This window comes from Hemicordylus capensis, chromosome 2 (genome assembly GCF_027244095.1).
Source record: "Hemicordylus capensis ecotype Gifberg chromosome 2, rHemCap1.1.pri, whole genome shotgun sequence".
In the NCBI taxonomy this organism is placed as follows: Eukaryota; Metazoa; Chordata; class Lepidosauria; order Squamata; family Cordylidae; genus Hemicordylus; species Hemicordylus capensis.
In genome coordinates, this window is record NC_069658.1 from 287,799,261 (window position 1) to 287,820,949 (window position 21,689).

Below are 21,689 nucleotides of genomic sequence, written 5' to 3' on the forward strand. Positions count from 1 at the left end.
TAATCAGTCCTTTAATCTATTAATATATGTGTGATTCAGACCAAGCGAAGAAAATTAAATGGAAGAATTTGAACTCAAGTCAAGCAAAAACAGACTGATTGCCATCTACTTGCAGAAAATAACATACATAAAACTACCATATTTTGATTCAGATAATTGACCTACTTCAGTATCATATCAGTCTGAATGAGAGCATTCTCTCGTCCCAGGCAAAGGGATTCCCATCCCTGCTACTTGGGATTCCTTGTCTTATCTGAGAGGAAGGGAGACAAAAGTTCAAGTTCAAGTATAGGGCAAAGCACTAGGGACAAGAATACATGATACAAAGGCAGAAGCAGGATGGTGCAAAGGGTGCTCAGAAATGTACAAGTAACTATGGCACAAAAGACAGTAGGATGTGATACCCATGGTCTCTAATGTCTAAATGCTAACTCAGAGCATGGGAAACAAACAGAACAATCTGAAATCCTAATACAGGAAGGCAAATATGATTTAATAGGCTTTCCTGTTGCAATTGGGAATGTATTCCTTTGTTCTTTAAAATAATAGTGTGTCCAGGTTTTCAAGTATTTGTGGCATGGTGGGGGACGGGGTGGATACAGTGAGATTGAGAGTTTACAAGGCAATCTTAGCAAGTTCCTTTTGGATCAGTGCAGATTGTTTCAGAAATTCTGATTACTTCAAATCATGTTTCATGGTATCCACCACATAAATCTTTCTGATATTATTTGGTTATTCATGAGGTTGCATTTCCAGGTGACCTCCCCTCCTTGATGGCCTATGAATAGCAGAAAATGCACCAGAGTCTTGTTACATTCTTTCAAGAAGGAGCAAACATTTAGTGTGATGTTGACTTTAAAAAATACACTTCTTCTGCAAAAAAATGAACAAGAAGCTGAAAAGAGAAAACTGAGGTTCTGAGGGCAAATCAGTCAATAATGACAAATAATCTACAAGACATGCAGCTCTAAATATGTTTCCAGCCCTATCATAAACATGGTATTTCTATGATACTTAGCTAAAGAATGGCCTACATACATTATATGCAGTGCTATTTCTTTGTGCATCATTTTGAAGTGTGTGTGTATGCATGTGTGCATGTACACACACATACACACATGCATAGAAACAGAGAGAGAGCACCATTAACTTGGGGAAGAGACAGTGAGATTGACATAATAACATTTGCACTAATGAATACTTTATTAATGGACACAGTTATATTACTATTTTATGTATGTATGTATGTATGTATGTATGTATGTATTTAATATATTGCCTGACTCTTTTTTCTTTGTGCTGAAAAAGTACATATTTTTGTCGGTCCTAAATTCCTTGGTATGACCCCTGGTTCTAGTGTTATGTCTCATTCCATTCCATGGGATGACCCCTGGTTCTAGTGTTATGTGAGAGGAAGAAACATTTCTCTCTGTTAGCTTTCTCCATACCATGCATGATTTTATAGACTATCATGTTTCCCCTCTGTCATCTTCTTTCTGAACTCAAAACCTCCAGGTGTTGTAGCCTTGCCTCGTAAGAAGGTGCTCTAGGCTCCTGATCATCTTGGTTGTCCTCTTTTGCACCTTTTCCAGTTCTACAGAGTCCTCCTCAAGATATGGTGACCAGAACTGTACACAGTACTCCAAATGTGGTCGCACCATAGTTTTGTATAAGGGCATTATAATATTAGCAGTTTTATTTTCAATCCCCTTCCTAATTATTCCAAGCATGGAATTTGCCTCTGGCTATACTGATGCAATTCCAGGGAGGACTTGCATCTTTCAGGGCCCAGCAACATAAGGTACAGGTGTCAAATGTGGCATGCAAAACAATTTTGAGTAACACTCACACTGCTATGATGCCTGCTGCCAGCCTCCAGTAGTGGTGTGCAAACAGGTTTGACATTGACAATTTGGTGTCGACTGAATCCCCTTGTTTGGTCTGACTTTGGACCAAAGAAATTAAAAAAAAATACACTTACCCCCTCTGGGGGACTTCCTCTAGGTGGCAGGAAGATCGGTGGGGGTTCCCCCTCCCCCTGCCAGCCTCCTTGCTACCCTAACTGGCTGTTCAGCCGGTTCTTCAGCCTTTCCCCTCCAACACAGTGGCCATTTTGGAGGCCCCCGCTCCTGCACAATGGGCCTCTGCATGGCCGGGGTCATCCTGAACAGCCTAACCTATTGGCTGGTTAGGGTGGCAAGGAGACCAGCAGGGGGAGGGAGAACCCCTGCAGACCATTCAAGGGTGTTGTGCCCAAATGCACCTCTGCAGTTTTTTGTATTCCAGAGTCCTGCTGCATGGATGGGGAGGCAGTTTTAGCCAATCTTGCAGTCTCCTGGAAGCACTCACCCATAAATATGTCTTTGAGGGCTATATTATCCTCAGGGACATATGTATGGGTGTTATAAGAGTGCTTCTGGGGGAAGAAGTGATTGGCGAAAATTGCCTCCCCATCTGAAAACCTGGAATCTGGATTACAAAATGCTGCAGAGACCCTTTGTGTGCATCACCTCTGCATGATTAATGAGGATATCAGCCAGTGTGTGAGAGTACTATAAGAACAGCATTATGTCAAAGTTCTCTTTCTCTTTTGCAAGCTCTCATTTGCAAACTGTTTTGCAAAATATATGCATACATTTGAAGGTTTTACAGTACTTGCTTATTTCCCATGTGAAGACAAGATCTGTTCTTCCCTTTAGCATGAAAGTAATATTTGGTTATTTCACAAGGTTCTGAGTAGGGGTGTGCACAAACCATTTGACTAGAATAATATATTTGGAATAATATCGAATTATTAATAGTGGAATAATATATTTGGTGTGAAGATACTGGTGATAACAGAATCCTTGGGCAGTAGAACTTATTTCTATATTTGTATACCATTCTCTTGGGTTTTCACTATTGGTTGCCAGTATTGTGGTCATAGAAGGATCAGTCCTTTCTTCAGCCTACTTTATCAGCCTACTTCATCCTCGTACAATTGGACTCTCACAAAATTTGGGTAGTGGTGCAGATTTGATGCCATTGGTTTCTGGATCAGAATCTTGCTGATAGTCTGCCTGAGGGTCAGACTAGATTCCAAGTTGGAAAAACAATACAAGAGCAGCTGCTTTAAAAATAAATATTTCAGTGTGTTTCAATATCTTTTTAAAGAAAGTCCCAGCCTGCTGATTATGAAAAGAACAGCAACCATACTTAGGGCATTCACCTTTTCAGACGAATGCCCTAAGCGTGTAGAGATCAGACGGCAAGATGACTGATACAACTGGAATTGTGCTGGAGGTGAAACTTCTGATTCCCTTTGCCTGTCGTTCACACTTACTGTGGATTTGTCAAATAAAGCGGGCTTCTGTGCTCAAATTATGGGGGGGGGTTGCGGGGGGGGGGCTTAATTAAATCAACCATCCCAATTCCCTGATTCCAACTTTAGCAAAATCATCCACCCTCTTCCTTTAAAAATGGTAGCTAAGGGGTCTGGAATAAAAGTTGTGCATTATGCCCTCTATGCTCTCCCATGTAGTTTTAACACTATGCAACTATGATTTAATCATGGTTCTACGCAATGTTAATAAGTCATGTATTTTTTAATTCCCACTGTCCTTTGCAAACATAGAGAAGAGGTTTTAAACTTCAACCCAAATTTAAAAAAAAAAAATCCCTGGTAGTGAGTCCAAGTTTTCTCATAAACTGCTTAGAACAGCTTAGAACAACCAGCATTTGTTGGGTTTGGATATAATAGCAAATCCTAAATTTGTCCTAAACCATGTCCTGAAGTTTAAGATTTCCTCCTCTTATACACAAAGGAAATGCAAGGGAAGAGTATGTGATCCCAAAACTTGTGAATGTAATCCATAATTAAACCTTAGTTCTATGTGTTGTCTGAATCAGTCCATTTTATACTGAATTTCTAGATGTTTGCTTAAATTAGAAACTGCTGAATCAAAGAATATTGCTGACACTGAACTGTTTATATTACTGCTGCAGTGATATTAATGGTATGTTTTCAAAAGAAGTTTGACGATATAAATTAGCAGACTGTGTCCAACCAGCATTTGCCCAGACAAAAGTGCCCAGACAAACATGAATTAATGTTGATATTGGAAAAAATCTTACACAGCTAAGTATTGCACAATGGATATGCCAAAGGATGCTGGGAGATAAATTCTAACAATTTGCTTCTAATCCCTATTGCTCTGGGAAGCCTATTTTCTCAGTAAAAATGGCTTTCTAGATGCCATTAGTTTGAAAAATTAAAGGTGGTTGTCTCTTTGTATGAGGCAAGTAGAACATTAATGGCACCACAGAAGTAATAAAGAACTAAGCTCCCTAACCTTCTGTTTGAAAATCTGAGGGTGAAGGTAGAACAGTTCACTTAAAGAATGGAGATTTTGAAACAGCCTTGAAAGATAGTATCTGTAGGCTAGGAAAAAAGCAGTTAAATAATCAGATAATAGCAGCTACTGAGAAATATTGGACTTCCAATATTTGTAGAAACGTTAACTCTTAGCAAAACAGTGCAAAATCGTTGGACTCATTTCTGAGAAAGAATGATATGAGATTAATACCTTTTGGAAACTTTGCTGACTTACTGTACTTCACTTATAATTCTTTTGGGTGCATAACATTTCTTTTGGCTCAAATATTCCCCCAAACAACTAAGAGTATAAAATAAATCTTTAGACACACACACACGCTCACTGGCCCAGTTCATATATAATACTAAGCCATGGCTAAGCACTGTGAGAATGAGCCTCGGGAGCTCTGGGCTCACAGACTTCTCTCTCCTCTCTTATCATACATTGAGGAGGATAGCAGTCTTCTGCTTTCACTTTAACATAATCTTCAATTCCACATTGGGCCAGATCAGATGATACTTTTAAACACACAATTAGTATATCTGTGTTTTTTATACCCACTTGATTCTAACCTGAGCTCTGTTGTATTTACAATTCAAACTCAGTGGTTGGGCATAAAAAAACCCCAGCAGATAGCAATACAGATGATCATCTAATCACATGATAGTGACTGCCCCACATTTTCAATCGCACATTATACGATTATTCACATGAGCAGCCCAGCCTGGGGTGGTCTGCTCGTGTGGAGCACCGGGATAACTCCCAATCCCAGTGCTTCTGCCCCCACTAGTTCGACCTTGCAACCTGGCCCTTAACCAGGGTTAAAGGGAACAAGTACACCCTTTATCCCAGGTCTGGGACCATGTGTATGCTCTGGCAGCAGGCAGCCCAAGCAGAAACAGAGCCGGGCACAATTCAGATGATGATTTGTAGAGGTGTAGAGAAACGTAATCATGCATTGTAAGTATTGTCTGAACTGGCCCATTAGGTATGAACTCAGGGAACTGTGGTTTAATTAACTATAGTTAGAATAAATCAAGATGTCAAAGTACAGTTTGATCCTAGTTTGACATCCTTGTTTGTTCTAATGAAGTTAATAAAACACAATTCCCTAAGTTCATGTGCAACAGAAAACTGAGGTTTGGTCTTAAAGTGAAAGCAGAAGAGAGGGAGGTGTGGGGACAGAGAAAATGTGACTTCATACCTTCTTTAGGCTTATTAATGTTTAACCATGGTCTAAAACTTCATGACGTCTTAACTGCATGCACACACAAATAAATTATATCATTGTGCATTATTTCAACATTTAAGTACAAGCAGTCCTTGACTTAAGATGCTCCAAATTAAGATGGATGGCACTTAAGATTTTAGTAAATTGCCACCTTGTTTCAACTTTACAACACTTGCTCCAGGAGGGGAGGCTCCATTAGACAGCTACTGGAGTATGGGCTGAAGGAGAAGGAAGTGACAATGGCAGTTCAGGCTCTGATGGTCATTACGGCTGGCAGTTTTGGTGGCAGCTATTGTTACATCTGAAGTTGGGAGGGATTAGGGGATTCACCCATCTAAGATACTTTCCCCACTGCCACTGCTGCTAGTTTGACTCCTCTACTTCCAGGTTCAGCTGCTGTGTTATGATGGTGAGAGGAAAAGAGCCCTACCCATTTCCAGTCTACACGTTGCTTCCTGCCTATCCTCCATCCTTCCCTGTCTAAGCGTTACCCAGAAGGAGGAGATGGAGGTGGTCTCTCTTCCTTCCACAGAAAAGTGGAAAGAGTCAGGAAGGGAGTAGGTGGCTAGGGTGAGCAACTACTGATTTTATGATATAAACTTCTCTACTGTATGATTGCACATCACCAGCAATAGAAGAAAGTAGTGTATTCAGGCTTGGCTTAGGAACCAAATTTCCCATTTATAACATGGGGAAATAGGTTCAGAGTTAAGATATTTCAGCTCAAGACAAAGTTTTCAGGGACTAATTGTGTCATAAGTCTGAGGACTTCCTGAGTTAAGCAAATAAGAACAGCCCTGCTGGATCAGGCCCATGGCTCATCTAGACCACCATCCTGTTTCACACAGTGGCTCACCAGATGCCACTGGGAGCCTTCAGGCAGGAGTTGAGGGCATGCCCTCTCTCCTGCTGTTACTCCCCTGCAACTGGTATTCAGAGGCATCCTGCCACTGAGGCTGGAGGTGGCCTATAGCCCTCCAACTAGTAGCCGTTGATAGACCTCTCCTCCATGAAGTTATGCAAACCCCTCTTAAAGCCATCCAGGTTGTTGGCTGTCACTACATCTCGTGGCAGAGAATTCCACAAGTTGATTATGCATTGTTGGGAAAAGTACTTCCATTTTGTTGGTCCTAAATTTCCTGGCAATCTATTTCATGGGATGACCGCTGGTTCTAGTGTTATGGGAGAGGGAGAAGAATTTCTCTCTATCCACTTTCTCCACACCATGCATGATTTTATAGACCTCTATCATGTCTCCTCCACAGTCATACTTTTTCTAAACTAAATAGCCCCAGGTGTTGTAGCCTTACCTCATAAGAAAGGTGATCTAGGCCTCTGATTATCTTGGTTGCCTTCTTCTGCACCTTTTCCAGTTCTACAATGTCTTCTTTAGATGTGGTGACCAGATGTGGTTTAAATTCATTTCCTAAGCATTCAAAGTGCTTCTTATACCTTATCTCAATAATCTTTACAATTTTGTAAGAGTAACCAATATTATCACCCCCGCATTATGGGGATTGAGCACAAGAAGGTTTTTTAATAGGTAACCCTGTAGTTTTCTTATTCCCTATATTTGACTTCTCTTTGAAGTATTGCTTTTAAAGCTACCTGTTTTGTCCTATGCTGGTAATTTTATTGTAATCAATAGAATGTTGTTTGTTGAAATATAGGAACTCTTTATAAGGAATGCACTTTACAATAAGCACATTTATACTTCAGATATTCCAGGGTCATTTCTCAAGCTTTCCTGCAAAGTAGAAATGGCACAATTGCTTGAGAAGCATTCACAAACAAAATCCAAAGTATCCTTGTCCTGAACATCAGTTTATTGATACAATTCCAGTTGATTCCATAAATGAAGAGATTGTGTGATATAGTTTTTTTTCAGAGATTGCTTTTTTATCTTGTTTCAAGGGAAGCATCTCCCAATATTCATCACAGATTCAGTTTGAACACTTCATTTTGTTCTCATGTTCCGAGTCGCACCATTATTGTCTGCAAGTAAATTCTTCAAGTAGTTGTGCACAGCATCTACCTGATTGAAATATCTGTGGATTGGAGTACAATTGATATGGAATGAAAAGTTGTGCCTTGCTTATCAGATGAGAGCTTTTTAGACAATTCAGTCACACAAGGTATAGTAAAGTACATATTGAAATCTGTATTAGCCATATTTCTGGCAGTCACATCAGTTCATTTATCTAGTAGAAGTAAACTTGCAAAGAGATAGGGTTGAGAGAATCTTATTTTTTAAATGGAAATTGTTTTTAGGCCCATTGATAAAGTAGGCTTTTCCTTCAATCAGAATGCTGACATTTCCAAGGAAGCTCAATTTGTAATTTAAAGGAAAGTGGTAAGATGAGGATGTTATAATAGTATGCCCAAAGAAGAGTGTTATGGCTCTGTACAGTGAACTTCATGGAATTGTAATACAACACACTCAAAATGTGACTCCTTAAGGATGATGTCTTTGTGGCAAAGTAGAGGTTTGAACCTATGTCTCAGTACTCTTTCTGTTATCACACAGTGACTCTTCCTGATCTCTTAGTGGTGTTTTCTGGAAAAAGAATGAGGATACAAAAGGCTGAAGAAACCTTATTTCCTATTTGATGTTTGTATTTCACCAGTGACCACTTGTGTTTGCCAGAACTGGTCTTCTGATCTATGAAGTGCTCTGCTCCTTATGCATACTTCTATAATGTAGAGCTCTGTGAGCACACCATTGTTTCCAAACTACACTCAGGGCCATCCTCTAGGTTGTATTGTAATGATATGATGAGCACTCTAAGAAGTCAGATGGGAGGGATCAATATTATAACGCATCCTGGAAAGCACATGCACTTGCCCATTGATACTGCCAAGTCTCTCTGGTTTCCTCAAGAATGTAGTTTGTTTTAGGGATAGTGACTTTCCAAAAGCATTCCTGCCATGCATACTGTCATGACAGGACAGTATGCACGAGGGCTTAGACTACCCATGATACAGTTGCCGGTTTTCTAAACAAAGAAATTTTTTTGAGGAAGTTAATGAATGATCATCAGACTACACCTTGCTTGGAATATGTCATTAATAGATGTGCTTACAGCTGGCAATCCTTGTTATTCTGGAAAAGCAGCCCTGGATTGGGGCCATGGCATTTGGAGAAGGGGGTTAACCCTTTTCACCTGCACCATTTCCGAGCCAGAAAGCACACCTCCCAAAATTCCTTCTTGTCTCCAGATTGTCTGTTTGTAGGAAATAGGACCTTTGGACCAAACAGGAGCCTGAGTTTTCAAGTCGGGGAATTAGCACAGGGGAAAGGGTTAAAGTTCCCCCATGTGCCATATTTCTTATATCAATTAAGAGTGCAGATTGTTGTTGTTTTTTACAGTGATGTTTGTCCTTGTCAGTCCTTCCCAGCCCTCCAACCGGGGCAGCAGTTCCACATCGAACGAAGCCTTTACCAGCCTGTAGGCCACCTAATGGCGCAGCGGGGAAATGACTTGATTTGAAAGCCAGAGGTTGCTTGTTTGAATCCCTGTTGGTCTGTTTCCCAGACTATGGAAAACAACTATATCGGGCAGCAGCGATATAGGAAGATGCTGAAAGGCATCATCTCATACTGCACAGGAGATGGCAATGGTATACCTCTCCTGTATTCTACCAAAGACAACCAAAGGGCTCTGTGGTCGTCAGGAGTCGACACCAACTCAACAGCACACTTTACCTTTAGTGCTGATATAGAGACTTTCTTGTATAAATGCAGGTGGTGGTGAATGTCACCCCATGTATAGTAGTGCTCATTCCTTCACTGCCCTAGTACTGCTATACATTTTTATGAAGAATTTGGAAAATGAAGAACAAAATAACTTGAGAAACCCACTGTCTGTTCTGTGATGTAGCAGTCTCTCCTTTTGTTAAGATTTGGATTGAGTTTTGTGACAGCTTAAGGTGGATATGCTATAGAGAGATGTGTTTCCCTGCACACCAGAGACAGAAAAGGTCTGACAAATATAAATTACTAGGATGAGTTGGGGGCTTGTTTCTTTTCTTGTGTGGCAATAAAATGAAGTCTCTTTCTAGCCCAAACAAGGAGATATCCAATAACTCAATATATGTTTCTTCTATTTAAATTCCATGTATTTCACCCTGAATATTCTGCATAGTATCCTTATCTGATCAAACGACGACATATAGAAGGCGGCTTACATAGAAGCATAAACGCCGCACAGCATTTATCAGTTATCAAACATTTTCATAGTTAGTAATTCTCATGACATATAAGGGGGAGAAAGATCCTGAGGCTGAAACATTTCATTCTATGACATGTTTGCTAGAGGAATGAGTGAACACAGTTCATTTAGTAATGCCACTGGCAGTCTTCCATAAACCTTCTTCTAACATTGTCTAATGTTTTTATTTCCCCTCCTTTCACTTGTAAAATGATTACGGTGATTTTTAATAACCAGTTTTGCATAGAGTTTTCATTTGTAGGATCTTGTTGAACACCACTTCCAGGACTGAACTGATATAAAATAACCCCCATCCCTCAAAGATTAGGCTCTGTATATTGTATAGTAAGTTGTTGGGGGTGGTGGTGAAGTTGCATACATACGTGCTGTGAGAACTATGCAAGCATCAATCTTTCACTGAGTTTTTAACTTTAAAACATCTACAACACTCATGAAAATGATAATCCATCAGTTCTGTTTGGAAAACCAAGCTAGGAGAGAATACTACTGATGGCAATACACCTTCTCAGAATTATCTACTTAATTTGTTAAGCAATGTATGACATTTTAGTTCCTGAGGAAATCTGCGGAAAGAGGACACGGTGCATGGCTGCTTTTGGGAGCAGGGCATGGCTCTAGAAACAGGGATCTAGTAACAGGGATCTGTTAGGAAGAATTTGTTAGAGGTTGTTGATTTTTACCCACAATAGGTAAAACAGCAGAGCACTAAGGAATGAGGATGGTTTGGATATTGCAGCTATTTAGAGAAAACACATGGAGATCCTTGTATGACTAAACACTAAATATATATTGGTTAAATACACTTAGATAGGAAAGACCTATATCTAATCTAAAGGACTACATAATGGATAGGTAAGGAGAGAGAGAGATGTTTCTATCTGCTCTCTAGGAGGAAAGGAAGGATTGTGACTCAGCACAGGAAGTGCTGCAGAGTCAGTTTAGGGGTCATAGAGTAGGGAGAGATAGGGAGACCCTGACTGACTGTCTCTACTCCCAATGCCCCTAGTGGTCATTAGGACAGTTGGTGCAAAAGGTCAATGCACTGGAAGTTCATCTCCAACAGAATTAGGAGTCCAGCCTTGGGGAAACACTTTTGGGCAGGGGCATTTTTGTTTAGGCTGCGTTAACTTGGTGTGAAGTAAGCTGTGTGTGTTTGCTTGCATGTGTGCTTTTACATCACCATAGCCACTGGAAAGAGTGAGTTTACAAGAGTGAAGTAAACTATTCTTGATGATAACAAGGAATAATCAGTAGTTTCTTTCAAAGACATATTGCAGCAATCAGCAATATAATAAATATAGCCCCTTACGCTAGTTTAATTGTTGTATATTGCCTAACAAATAAGGCTAAATTATTCACTAACCATAACCATGTTGGTCCCTTTGGCTGTGCTGCACAACTTTCCGTTGTTTCCACTCATAAAATCAGAGATGATCCATTATTTCATCTAGCTCCTTCGTAATTAGTTCTAATAATTTAAATTAAGTTAACCCATTTGTTTCTTCTTCGAGGGAATGGGACTTCTGTCTATCTAATGGTGATGAGAAAGGTGGGGGTGGCCAATATTTCAGAAATAGCAACTTGTTTGAACTATTACAATTTTGTTCTGAAGCTTATATTAAACCAGGGTGGATTGATTTAAATCAAGGCAATAAACCACCGGTTTAAATTACCATGAGAAAAAGGGTTATTTAAATAATTTATTTAAATCAAATTTCCCAGCGATATATCTTCACATATTTCTTGAAGAGCAGTGGAGATCTGATAACTAAGACTTATTGGGGCCATTCCCGTGACCTATGGGGTAGGTAGAAGGCTTCACAAACCTTGTCTTCCCCTCAGATGATCAATCCTGTGCTTGGAGGGAGTCTGTGTGTGTTTGTGTGTGCTCCTACACTATCCCTGCTACTTCGTGCAGCATGGAGCAGGGTGGATTGCTCGGAGGCCGGGACTCGTTATCCCAGCCGTCAGGTATCCCACAGTACAACGTGTGCTGAGCATGGTGCACTGGGGGATTCCTTCAGGGGGCGGGCACTCCAGGCCCCTGTCTCTGTTCAGCGCAATCTGCAAGTAGCCTGTGCTGGCACACAATCCCAGCAGCTCGGCTAGGAGCCAGCTAGATGCTGGATTTTGCACTGCGGCCCCGCTGGGATCCGCGTGGATCTCAGCTGTTCTCATGGACAGTCACGCCCAGGCTTGGCTGCGTAAGCCCAGGCTTGGCTGCTCATGAGAACAGCCTCATTCATTTTCAATGCAGCAGAACAGCTGCAACATCTGGAGGGTATATTTTGGTAATTTTTTTATAAATTGGTTTTAACTAATTTTGAAAATAGTACATCATATCTTTTTTTTTTTTTAGCCTACTTTCCTAAAGGTCAGTAAACTTATGAGGTAACCTGGCATTGTGTGTGTGTCCCTATCAATTTTGCAATGCCTTGGACCAATATGAACCAAATACGGTACGGTCGTAGGGACACATCGGAAAACCTCAATGGCATATTTAGTGATGATGTCATCCACCCCAATTGAAGATGGCAGACATGTAAACGTTAGTGGCACAAGTAGGCTAACTTGTGAACTGCCTAACCCATTTGAACCATATTTGTTACAGTTGTGGGGACAGAAATGCATGCCTCTCTGGCATAATTTGTAAAGATGTCATCCACCCGAATTCAAGATGATGGATGCCTGAACATTTGAGGCACAAGTGTGCTAACCTGTGGACCGTCTAACTGATTTGAACCAAATTTCATATAATTGTGGTGAGTGACACATAGGAACACCTCAACAGCATAGTTTTTGATGATGTCTTCCATCCCAGTTCAAGATGGCGGACACATAAACGTTTGAGGCGCAAGTGGTGGACTAGGACTGGAAAGACCTGAGTTCAAATCCCCATTCATCCATGAAGCTGAAACTAGGTGACTCTGGGCCAGCCACTTCTCTCTCAGCCTAACCTATCTCTCAGGGTTGTTGTAAGGATAAAACATAACCATGTATACCGCTCTGGGCTTCTTGGAGGAAGAGCGAGATATAAATGTAAATAAATAAAATAAAATAAACTTGGGTTAACTTGTGGACTGTCTAACTGCTTTGAACCAAATTTGATACAGTTGTAGTGAGTGACACATAGGGACACCTCAGTGGTGTGGTTTGTGATGGTGTTATCCACCCTGATTCAAGAATGCAGATGCATGAATGTTTGAGGCAGAAGTAGTCTCTCACTTGTGAACAACCTGATTTGAACCAAATTTGGAACAGTTGTGGGGACAAACAGGGAGACCTCAATGGCATAGTTTGTGATGGTGTCATCCATCTCAATTCAAGGTGGTGGATGTGTGAATGTTGAAGGCTGAAGTGGGCTAACTTGTGAAGATGGTAATTATCAATTAAGATTAGAGTGAAAGGAAAATAGGCAGATTAGTTCTTACCAGAACAGCTTGTTTAATATATGTAATGGATATCTTTACTTCTAGCTACATTTGGAATGGTAAGAAGTAAATGTCTCCCCCACTCTACACCATGACACACCCCATGTTAGACCACTTACAACTACACACTGAACCCAGAAATTTCCAGAAGCAAGTGCTAGTGGTTACTGGACAGTGCCAAGCAGATCTGATTGATAGGTAGCTCAATGAGTGAGAGCTAATTCATTTTTAAGAGACTGTAAGTGCAGATGGGAAGGGGCCATAGCTCAATGATGGAGCCTCTGCTTAGGACACAGACAGTCCTCAGTTCAGTTCCTGGCATTTCTAGGTAGGGCTGAGAAAAATGTCTGCCTGAAACCTTGGAGAGCCGCTGCCAGTCAGTGTAGATATTGATAATACTGAACTAGATAGACCAATGGTCTGACTTGATATAAGACAGCTTCCTAGGTTATTGGACTATGAAAGCCTGAAGGCCATTGTGGCCGGCAGTGATGGGAGTTGTCATCCAACAACATCTGTGAACCCATGGTTGGGAATCCCTACCTTAAAACAATGCTTGGTCAGAGTTTTGAATATAACAACAGCTTGATTAATGCTCCTAATGGGTAGTAGATGTCCTGTTTGGAAATGTATGCAGATAGATTCGGAGAGTGGGAAAGTGACCAGAGCTGAAAAAGGTGTACCCCACAATGGGCTCATGTGAAATATGAGTGAAAAGAAATGGCAATTCTGGCGGAGACAAGAGAGACTGAATGAGCAATGAAAGACTGAGCTGAGAGCTGAGAGTTAGTTCTGTGCTGAGAGTTAGTTCTGTAGATACCAGTTCCATGCTTATAACTGCAGATATCCAGTCTGATCCTGAACATAGAAGTAATTCCATTGAGCTCCACTGAGTTTGTGTGAAAGTAAATGTGGAAAGGGTTGCAGTGTTAGGCTGAGAAATATTTGTTGCATTAGGATTTAGGATTGGGTTTTTTTCTGTTCAGCTTTAGCTTGTCTTTTATTTAGATGATTAAAATGCCTGTTGTCTGGCATGTGTAACATACTTCATTAATGGTGATTTATTTTGGTATTTAGCAGAATTGGCACACTGTAGCACAGCAGTGTGCAGAAGAAAAACAAACATGCATCAGTTTCTAAGAAACCCATTGTTGTTTCCAGTTCTTCAGATAGGCATCTGATACACTTTGTAAAGTATACTTTATAAGATATGCACAAAAACTTGCAGGTCAAGGATAGCACCATGCAAACTTCTTCATGGCAGACAATGTTGTTTTCCTTTTGAATAGGGAAAAATGGCTTCTTTCTATACACTCTTGCTTACCATTCCAAGTAACTTATAAGTGTAACAGTTTGTTTTCCAGAGGTTCCTGGTACTCACAACTGTGTGTTGCATTTGTTTAGAGCCTCAGAAAAGAGGCCCTAAATGCTTTTTCAAATCTGCCCATGTAGCTTCTTCTAGTGCCTTATCATGCTCAAAGTTCTTACAGTCAACTTTCTCTGTCAAAATCCAATTACAAACAAAGGTGCCTTTCAAAACAATTTGCTACAGCTGGATGGAATTGCCAAAAAGTAAGGTTAGAAAAGCACCCTCATAAATGCAGCTTTTTTGGAGGCAATCGCATTAGATTTAAATCATACTAATATCATTTTTCATCTCTTCAGGTGACTTGTAATATACAGTTATGTTTGTAAAAGTTATAACAGACTTCTTTTAAATGTTGGCATTGTAATAGACCCTTAAACTAGTTTTTAAAAAACATTTCCAGCCTGTAATTCACTTAAATTAAAAGAAAAGAAGGAAAGGGAACCATGTGGAAAATGATATATTTTGTTATATTTTTTCTGCTTATCTGTGACCGTGCCAGTTATTGAACATAAAATAGAATTGCAGTACTAAATATCTATAATGAACTTGCTGGCATGACTTAGTGGTTTCTTTGTCTAGAAACACTGGCTGACATCCAGTTCAGGGATGAAGAGGAAGAAGCAGGAGCTGCACCGTTGCAGAGAGGCTACTTTGGAGCTCAGCCAGCATACATGCAGAGCTTGCATGTAGCAGGAGGAGGAGGAAGTGATTTTTGCTGCTATCCTCTCCCTCCAGAAATATATTTTGACTTTCATTAATATGTCCATGAGGGTTGTGTGGCCTCAGGGGCATATTCCTGGCAACCAAACAGCACTTTTACTAGGAGGAGAGAGCAGCAAAAATCACTTCCCCTTTCGTGCACTGTGTTGCTCAGCAACACACTGGCTGAGTCTCTGAGAAGGTGCAGCTGCTGCTCCTCCTCCTCCTCAAATGCTGTTCCAGCAGGGGGTAAGCAGTGGGGCAGGGATGGGCAGGTAGGAGACACCCTCCCTGTCCCTTAAAGTATTCCCCCCACCCTCCTGGGAGTGCATGGAACCGGTTCCATGCACATCCCTAATGGGAGGCTGAATGGCTACATTGGCTTAATTCACACAAACGACATGTAATTTAGATGAATGGTTCAAGGACTACAGTGTTGTGGGTAGCATGCATGCATAAGTGTGTGGAACTATGGCTTTCAGTTGTTATCCTCTGGTTCCTGAACCAGCTAGGAAGATGAGGCTCTGAGTCCTCAACAAGCCAGATCTCTAGGCTGTAAAACTGATCTGAACTGTCAGCTGAATACGGGCAATTTACCTCACAGGTCGTCTTCTTCTTGGCCTCCACCCCAAGTTGGCCTGCCCCAGAACCAAAACCTGCCCACAGCTGTGACCAGTCTCAGAGCTGGGTTAAGGTCTAATAAGTGTAGCTGTGGTGGTGGTGCTTTTCAGCAACATGGTTCTCTGTCCCTCTGGGGCAATCTAAAAATAAGCAGTTGCTCTCTGCCATAACTTTGCCCAGTAAGAAGATGGATTTGAGTGCTTAGTGCCAAACTACATGTTACCATTGCTGCTCTATGACTGGAACTTTCAATAATTTCTGTAAAAGCAGCTGTGGGGTGACCAATTTGGATTGGGGAAGGGGGAATGTAACCCTTTCCCCTGCTCTAATTCCCTAACTTAAATTGCCCCTCCCCTCCACCCAAAATTGCTTTTAGTCTTGGAGTGAAACATTTATTTTTGTGACATTAAATTTTCTCTTCTACAGCTGAGGGGGCAGGGGAGACAGTTTGAATCAGCCTATGGCATGAGGGCAGAACTGCTCCTGTACTACAGCCTTAATGCAAATCAACACCCTCTGCAGCTTCTTTTACACACATTTAAATGTTATACAATTATGTGATAGGCTACTCCAGTGACTGGCTTACATCCAAACTAAGTTACACATGAGTTAACCCTGCTATTAGGGTTGCCTACACTGAGTTGGCCAAAACTGGAACACAAGTTGTGGAGGGGATGGGGGGGGTGGGGAGTCTTGGGAGCGGGGCCCACTTGCAGCCTGCCATGATTTTTGATAGGTGGGTGCAGCTGCTGAGTTCTCGCCACCATCCCCACGCCCAAAACATTTTACTTTTAAAAAAATGGTTAAAATTGGAAGAGATTTAGTCCTGAACAGAACAATAATTTCTGCCCAGAAATGCAGGGCATCCCGCACAATATGGGACAGTTGGCAAACTTACCCTGCTTACTGAGCAAAGAGGCACCTTTTACAGTGGTGATTCTCTCATATTTAGCAGGGAGCAGATCAACTGGCCCTATCCAACCCCAACACAGCATCCCTACAGTGACTTTTGCTGGTGTCTACCTTGTGGTGATTTTTTTTTTTTAGAATGTGAGCCCTTTGGGGACAAGGAAACATCTTATTATTTCTTTTGCTATATAAACTGCTTTGGAAATTTCTATTGAAAAGTGGTATATAAATAGTAGTGGTGTGCATGGTTCGGTTCGGGCACACTGTTACAGACCTCCGGACTGGTTTGGCAGTCCGGCGGTACGGAGGTTTGGATGGGCGGGGGCATGTAGCTTTAAGCGGGGGGGTGGTTGTACTTACCCCCTCCCGCTGCTCTTCCCCCTCCGGCGCTGGTCCTTTTAAACATCTTCTTGGGGCGGCAGAGTTCCTCCCTGCTAGGGATGTGCAAAACGTTTCAGGCACAGAACGACCTGTGCCTGCAACGACCAATTTCGGGTGATTCGGAGCCAAACCGAATCACCCATGATGAGACCCGCTAATTTTCGGACCCGAAACAAATCACCCCTGTTTTGGGTCCGAATTTTTCAGCTGTTTTGGGTCTCCTTTTTGTGCCCTAGAAAAGTGCCAGCCTTGTCTTCTTCTTCCTCCTCCGTTTTCAGTTTGACGTCTCTTTGAATTTCCCGCCTTTTTGCCTCCATTGATTTCAATGCAGAAATTGCTTTCCTTTTACTTTAATTGAAAAAGTCCTGGGGCCAAAAGAGTGGTGTGGTGTGGTGGTGCCTAATGGGTGGAGGTTACCACCCCAATTGCAGAGGGATTGGGCAAAGGGCTGATTTTTGGTGAATTTCTGAAGTTTTAGTGTCTTTGGGGCAGATAGGGGGCATAACGTGGGATATGGGCATAGGGTACCACCCCACCCCACTCTTCTGGCCCAGATCCCCCTTTCTGCCCCCGATCTGCCCCAAAGACACTAAAAACTCAAAAAATCACCGAAAATCAGCCCTTTGCCCATTCCCCCTGAAATTTGGGTGGTAGCCTTCACCCATTGGGCACTACCACCCCACCCCACTCTTTTGGCCCCAGGACCCGTTTTTCTTACCCGAATCGATTCGGATTCAGATTGGGGTAAATCCGAATCCGAACCGAATCGGGGGTGAGTCGGGTGAGCAAAATTCGGGCACAGAACAGAACAGGGGTGTTTCGGTTCGGACCCGAACCGAAACACCGAAAATACCGAATTGCACACCCCTACTCCCTGCCGCGAATGCACCCTGTGTGGTGCGCACGCTTGTCTTTGATGCTGGTGCGCGCCAGCGTCAGAGATGAGCGTGCGCAGGGCGCATGCGCACTGCTAGTTCTAGTCTCTTTTAAGTCTTAAGGAACAACGACGGGGGCAGGGAGGAACTCTGCCGCCCCAAGAAGATGTTTAAAAGGAACAGCGCCGGAGGGGGAAGAGTGGCGGCGGGGGGGGTAAGTACTACCATCCCCCACCCCCCGCTTAAAGTAACAGTCCCCCTGTGCCGGACCGGGGGGACTCCGGACCGTGCACACCCCTAATAAATAGTAATAGTAGTAGTAGTATGAGTATTCTCATTTAAATCACTCCTGTTAATTTCAGTGGAAGTAAAGATAAAGTTGTGCCGTCGAATCCTCCGTGCTACTTTTATGAAGCTTGTTAGGCTGAAGGGATATGCTGATCTTCAGCATATAGCCAGCCAATCAGGAGCAGAAGAGAAAGTAGAGGACCCCTCCCTTCCCTTCTGCAGTTAACACATTGCTGATGTGCTCTCACCTCTTGCTTGTGGGCTTTCCCTTAAGGCATGCCCCCATGCTTGTGGGCTTTCCAGAGGCATCTGATGGGCCACTGTGTGAAACAAGATGCTGGACCTGATATGTCTTGGGCCTGATCCAGCAGGGCTGTTCTTATGTGATCTGTTGGCTTCAAGCTGATTATCCTCAGATGGGGACTGAAAAGTTCGGCTGCTGCATGGGGAAGCAGAGGACTCTGAGTACTCCCGGGAGTCCTTTCAGTACCCCTAGAAATATTAGTAGCCCCTATTGTGAACCCCTAATGTAAGTTGTAGTTTTAAGCAGAGTCCTGACATGATCCTTAAACAATTAATAATGAATGTGATAGTCTTTCGCTTAAGATGTGATTCAGTTCAATTGGTCAGCATTCTTCTGCTTATCTACAGTCGGTTTAATCACCATAACTGTAAAAATATTGGAATATATTAAATTACTTTCCTTCCTTCAAGTTGCATCTGCAGATCAGAAGATAAGAATTCTTAGTCGTCTTAGAATATTGAACCTGACTTTATTAGAATCTAAGCAATTTTAACATACAAAAGCAGGCAGGGGCCTCTAATGATACCACTTCACTTTCTATTAGGCATGCAGTTTGTCTTGTAAACATGAAGGCTCCTTAACTCCCAGACATCAGAAAGATGAATAAATTATGAGAACACATGATTAGATGGCTTTATTTATTTTTAATCTAAAAATGCCTAGCATGGATATTTCAAAAGATCAGTACATTCTTATATCTCTTGCCTACCCAACCTGCAGGTTGCTACATTGTGATTAGTATTATCACGGACTATTATAAAAGTCACATTCATGTCATAAATGGAAGGGGCATAGAATGTGGTTCACTTAAATACCAGCTTTTTCTGCATGAATCTTTGAGGTTGTCAACTGGGTCACACTGATTCAGATCCCATCTCTTTCACTGCTACATATGGTGGTGACCCAGGACAGGACCTTTTTGGCAGTGGTTCTCAAGTTGTGGAATGTCCTTACTTTGCAGATTATCAGGCTCTCTCACCTCTCTTTCACCATTGAGTAAATCGCTTTTATTTTGGTTTGTTTTCCACTGGAGGCTTTACCACAGGTTTTTCCGCAAGGCTTACTGTGAGTTCATGGCATAATGGATACTTTGACGCAAAAGAGAGGATTTTTTTAGCCCGAACATAAACTGGGCTAGGTTGCAATGCGAAGGGGAAAACCTGAACCATGTGTGAAGTGCTCTCTGAAATATTGCATGGATTTTGGGGTAAATCTGGCTGATATGTGAATGCACACTCACCCTTCCAAAGTAAAGTTGTGGTAAAGTCACCGTTTGAAAAAGCTCCTGGCAAAGTTGATCCCTGACTGCTATCCAATTGCAATTTGCTATACCGTTATGCTATCTTGTCTTTTTTATTGCAAATGAATTGTATTATAAGTTGATTGTTTCAATTGTGTTTTATTGCAGCTTTATTTTTTATAAATGGTTTTGAACTTAAAAAAAAATAACAGTGGTCTATACTTTCAAATAATAAAATGGTGAGAAGTTGCAAGGATTTACTGCTACTTAGATTTTTGCTTCCTTAGGTGGAGAGATCACTGAAGACTTATGGGGTCTGGGTAATAGTTGATTTACTTACAAATACACGTATAGAAGTTGCACATCCAATGGAGCTGAAATAGCAGACTCTCCTACAAGTCAGCAATAGATTAAATTCACACACACCCCTGAGAGAAGCCCTTTACCCTCTTCAGCAATCTGCCCAGCTTCTTAATTCTCACATACTCTTCAAGACTTAGACCATTTCTGTCCCTGTTTCAATTTCCCCCCACTGACCACTAACACACTTGATTGTGGAGGAGGAAGGGAGGATGAATTACCTTACAGTCTTGCATCCCTACTTCTCTCAGGTGGAAGCAAGCAGCAGGTGCCCTTACAAGACTCTTTTGACTCTTCCCTTGGGATACTTCAGAGCCATTAATATGGCCATTAACATCCCATTCAGGAACATCCACTGGCCTCCTGGCTATAAGCCTATTATCTGCCTAAGAACAGAGTTGGCATTTCAGATTTAGTTCCTGGTATTACAGTGAGCAAAGAGTAGTGTTATTAAGCACACTGAAGTGAGTCCTGTTGCTGCAGTCTTCTGTGTTGCCATCTTTTGTGTTGCAGTCTGCGTGTATCAGAGAAGTTTTAAAAAAAAATGCTTGGGTGCAGAATGGAGTCATGTTTTACTGAAAATAAATTGCCCGCAGTCAATGGCTAAAAGAGTTTAAGTGGTTTGCCAACATGCTGACCCTCCCCCTCCTCCCCAGCTGCCCCATAGGTCCACCAGGAGGACAACATGCTGTCATGCAAGAGATTTGAGTCACAGCACAGCAATTAATCTCAGACTATCTGTGCTGCTCGATGGCCATGAGCAATAGGGAGGCTGTGCCCTGGCTCTCTGGGCAAAGAGGGAGTTCTTGCTATCCTCTAATGGCTAACTCTGACTTTGTAAAGGGGAGGACATTTATCATCTCCACAGGGATCTTTATGCTGCCCTTGTTACTATCTCACTTGCTGAGGTGTGAATAAGTTCAAAATTGTCAAAGGATAAAGGGGAGTGGGTGATAAACATGTGGCAGACTTAAAAGTGTGTCCATGTTTTACACAATTAACTAAATTATAAGTACTGGTTCATTCAGCTGCGAACCTTGATGCAGGGATGTGTATAAGGGTTATATATGACCACAGAAAGAAGATAAGTAGGCAGCTCCAGAGAATGTCAGAAGATAAAGGTAAATTGTGCCATCAAGTCAGTGTTGACTCCTGGCGACCACAGAGCCATTTGGTTTTCTTTGGTAGAATACAGGAGGGCTTTATCATTGCCATCTCCCATGTAGTATGAGATGATGCCTTTCAGCATCTTTCTGTATCGCTGCTGCCTGATATAGGTGTTTCCCATAGTCTGGGAAACATACCAGTGGGGATTTGAACCAGCAACCTCTTGCTCCCTAGGCAGGTTACTTCCCCACTGCACCATTAAGAGCTTCCAAATATCTTATTGCAAG

At 41.9% G+C, this 21,689-nt stretch overlaps 1 protein-coding gene across 2 annotated transcripts in view; it reads left to right on the forward strand.

Annotated features, from left to right (window-relative positions):
* Positions 1-21,689, forward strand: part of LOC128343611 (contactin-4) — a 920,791-nt gene that overhangs the window by 424,575 nt on the left and 474,527 nt on the right. The window lies entirely within an intron of this gene.